The sequence below is a fragment of the Salvelinus alpinus genome, chromosome 15 (assembly GCF_045679555.1).
Source record: "Salvelinus alpinus chromosome 15, SLU_Salpinus.1, whole genome shotgun sequence".
In the NCBI taxonomy this organism is placed as follows: domain Eukaryota; kingdom Metazoa; phylum Chordata; class Actinopteri; order Salmoniformes; family Salmonidae; genus Salvelinus; species Salvelinus alpinus.
Genome location: NC_092100.1, coordinates 40,255,524 through 40,260,186, shown reverse-complemented (window position 1 = coordinate 40,260,186; position 4,663 = coordinate 40,255,524).

Below are 4,663 nucleotides of genomic sequence, written 5' to 3'. Positions count from 1 at the left end.
CCAGGCTGCTAAATTGTATGTACAAATATTTCTGAGGGATGTCCTTGAGCAATGAGGTTTTTTCCTTCTTCTTGTAACAGGTATTTGATTATATTCTGTTAGGTGTAGAGGGCCGTATGACTGAGGATCGCTGACATAGCTTCATTTTTGGGGGGTAACCTGTAATGTAACAAAATAGCCAGTGGGGTCTGTCACAGTTTTCTGTGTATTTTTCAACCACACAAACTGTACCTATACCTAGTCTGCAAGCTATCCATCTATCCCACTTCTCCAAGCTATCCATGTTCTCCAAATGGCAGTGTTTGTGATTTTAGCTAGATATCAACTTTTTGTAAATGATATTCTGTTTTATTTACTTCCAGCTCTTCACTAATGATGGTGCTAGATGTACTTGGCTATACTCTTCTGGTTTGGTGATATAGTTTAACTCTGGGTGCATCACTAGGTATAGGGAAAGATGGATCATAGGTCAGGACTTTTCTTTTTAAATTTTCTGTAGATTGCCCTGTACTCGAGGCTACTGGTTTTGTGTGACTAGAGTTGTACAATGCTGCTGTTTGCTACGGTTATATCTCTAGCGTAATCTATGTAAACTGCTACAAGAGCTCGCTAAAGCAGGCCATCTAAGTATGCTTCTTCCTGACAATTGGGCCACATTTTGGGTTCCTAACATTTCTAAGGAGTTTTCCAAATTGTTATTCCCTTTTACCTATTTTACTCAGTCAGTTGGTTAAAACCTCATCCTGAACTCCACATCCTCGTTCCTCTCAAGGAAACCGGAATGCCAGAAAATTTGAGCCACCAACAGTACTTGAGATGTCTGACGGAGAGAAACAATACCCTGACTAAATTCTTGATTCGATGCCACTGACTCGGTCCCATGGCACTGCATGGTGGTTGATGGCTTGCTAAAGCTACACAAGTGATGTCAGCCTAATTGCTCAGTTAAAAATTGGTTAAAATATTTGATGAATTGTAGAGCCCTTTGCTTTTAGCTTTTAGTATTAGTTACATAGCAATGTTGAAGCTAATTATTTGCAGGGTTTGAATGATCAGGCACAAATTGGGTGAAGGTTGGTTGATAGGAAGTAATTACCTTTGACTGAATGTTGTCTGATGCTATCTTGACCCGGCATGATTTAAATAAGTACGTAAATAGAGAAAATACTAGCTAGATTTGGGATTTTATATCTTGCAGGAAACGTACACACAGTTGCACTTTTTACTATTGAATTTGTTTTATATAATATTCTGTTCATTTGTGTGAGTCCTGAGATTGTATTCCAGTTCTGCTAACTGCGGATGGATGTGAGTCCCAAATGGCAGCCTATTCCCTATATAGTGCACTACTTGGCTCTGGTCAAAAGTAGTTCACTTTACAGGCAATAGGGTGCTATTTGGGATGATACCAATGATGTTATGGTACCTGACCCCCCCCCCATGTGAACAGGTCTTAAAAAGTACAAGTTCAGTATCTCATTTGATTCCTTGAATATCGTTCTTTAATGTATATTTTATGGATGTATGCATAAGGATTTGGCACCAGAAAAATCCCCAAATGTTGTTTAAAGATGAAGGGATGACCGTGCAAAGCTAGCCTGGTTAAAACTAATGGGTTAGTGCAAAGCTACCTTTTTTCTTTTTTTTGTTTGTGTCCTCAGGAAGTTAAGATTAATTGTTCTTGTGCCTTAATGCCAGTGAATACCTAGAATACTACATTTAAACTAATAACGGAGTGAATAAATAGTAAAAGTAAATAAAGTTTACTTAAATTGGAAATTATTATAAGAACTTGTGCCCATTTTGTTGTATTCTGAAGCTCTTTTGCACAGTGCTGTTTGATGAACTAGGTTTTTGCTTGATAATGTACTAAATTTGTTCAGAAGTGTGGATATGTCTACATCGGTACATTTAATTGAGTGAAGGGAGTTGACGCCAAGTTCCAACGTCTTGTTAATTCTCATTGCAGGATCGTTATTCTCTGGCATTGATGCACTGTAGTGGAAAGTGTGTTGGATTCTGCCCCCATGAAGGTTTTGAAAGCTTTAAGTAATTTTAAAATGAGACCAAACATCTACATGCATCCCATAATAAAGACTGTTTTAGTCCTGCATATAATTGTCTTTTCTCTTCCTATTATTTTGACAATGTTACATTTGTCCTGCATGTCACCTATTATAATTTGTTCAGAGATACTCTGCCCAAAAACTAATTTGGCACCTTTTTTCTAAAAGTTGCATACAGAAAGAATATTGATTGTCAAAAGAAAGTGTTAAATGGGGCTGGATTAGATGGGGGATGCTCAAATGTCTTAGGCTGTGTTTTACACAGGCAGCCCAATTCTGATAATGTTCACTAATTGGTCTTTGACCAATTTTTGGATCAGCTCTGAAAAAGATCTGTGATTTTTCAAAATAACAATAGTTGGGGGAGGGGGTGCAGAATTGGCTGCCTGTATAAACGCAGGCTTAAGCATCTCTTGTCTAAGATGAAGGGTGGTACAGTAGAATGTGTGGTGGGATGGGGTGAACCTAAACTGTATTGCCTTGATTCCTCACTTCTTGTCTTCTCAAAACACATTGGAGCAGAAGATCAGAGGGGAGGAACCTCTGTTCTTCTGCGCCGATGTGTTTTGAGAAGACAAGAGGAAGTGAGGAATCAAGGCAATACAGTTTAGGTTCACCCATAGGATCAAGTGCCTAGTTCAAAGGGATGTCCTGTATCTCCATTTCTCATTGTTGCACAGAAGCCTGCATGAGGGTCTGGCTCAAGCCACTAAATCATGACACAACAAGGATACAATGCAATAACTTACTAAAATGTCTGTGCAATAATTTATATACAAACTTAAAGGTTGTTTATTTGGGTACATTTTTCTAACAGTTTTGTCTCTAAACCCAGCATGACGTCCTCTTCTGGGGGCCTCAGTGGACTGGGGTTTTTATTCAAAGCATACAATAAAAGTTTTCATATCTGTGCCTGTTTTTCCTCCTTTTGGCTTGCTGTATGTGATTACCAGGGGTGTATTCATTACAAAAACGGTTTACAGTTTAAGAACAAAACGGGATGGGACCTACCTGGATTTGTCCAATATAAACTTGTTTGGGGTGAACAGTTTTATTTTGCAACAGAATATGCATAATGATTATACCCTTGCTGAGCACACTTGCTTGTCTTTCTCAAATAGACAAGTGGTAATTTCTCTCCCTGTGCTGTATATAACCAACACTTTGTCTAGCTAAGTCTGTCACCACCTAATCCGGGTCATATGGTTTAAACTTGTTATGGGGTTGTCCAAGGTTTAAATGAGCTATAGTGTGGTTGTTTCATCAGAGAGGAGACTGGTTGAGTGGCAATCGATGGGGTCTGCCATTGGTGCTTTGGAGTTGTCACATGACTTGTCTTTTCATCCTCTACACACCGAACCTCTTTACACAATCCACAGTTGCCGAGTAGTGTTTTTCACTGGACCATTGTCAATTCAACCACCACCATGGGACTAACCAGTGAGCTGCATTTCCAGAAACATGAACAATGGTACAAATCCAAAGCTGGGAACCTCAGTTTGAGGGATATGTTTTACGGGGAAAAGGATAGTTTCAGCAAATTTGAGGTAAGTGAGCTTTTGAATGTTATGGCCAATATAGCTACCGAACCAATCCCTGCTGCAGTGTGTGCAAACCTGGTCAAGAACTACAGGAAACGTATGATCTCTGTAATTGCAAACAAAGGTTTCTGTTCCAAATATTAAGTTCTGCTTTTCTGATGTATCAAATACTTATGTCATGCAATAAAATGCAAATGAATTACTTAAAAAGCATACAATGTGATTTTCTGGATTTTTGTTTTAGATTCCGTCTCACAGTTGAAGTGTACCTATGATAAAAATGACAGACCTCTACATGCTTTGTAAGTAGGAAAACCTGCCAAATCGGCAGTGTATCAAATACTTGTTCTCCCCACTGTATGTGGGAGTTTTACCATGTCCCTGGGTGTTATTCATCAACTTGTACGAGGAATATAAGCGATAACATAGTCGTAGTTAATCTCTTTTTTTTTCATGATTATTGAATTTGATATTTTCTGTGTCCATAATATCACTTTCCACCCTGTTAGTTGTAGTAATTCTCCTTATATAGTAAAAACAAATATTAACGGAACATGTAAAGTGTTGGTCCCATTTATTTAATGAGCTGAAATAAAAGGTCCCAGAAATATTCCATATGTACAAAAGCAAATTTCTCTCAAATTTTGTGCACAAATTTGTCTATGAGTGTTTCTCCCTGATAATCCTGCCAAGATAATCCTTCCACCTGACAGGTGTGGCATATCAAGAAGCTGATTAAACAGCATGGTCATTACACTGTGCTGGGGAGAATAAGAGGCCACTCAAATGTGCAAGTTTGTCACACAACACAATGCCACAGATATCTCAAGTTTTGAGGGAGTGTACAATTGGCATGCTGACTGCATCGCTGCTAAAGGTTCTTCAACAAATTATTGTGTAAAAGGTCTGAATACTTATGCAAATGTAGCAGTGTGATGTTGTTCCCCTAGATTACGCACCAAATTGCACACAAGGACCAATTCAAATAGGCCAGGTCAAGAGGGGATGTTAATAATCTGATAATAATAATAATAATTCAGTGTATTTTTTTATTTA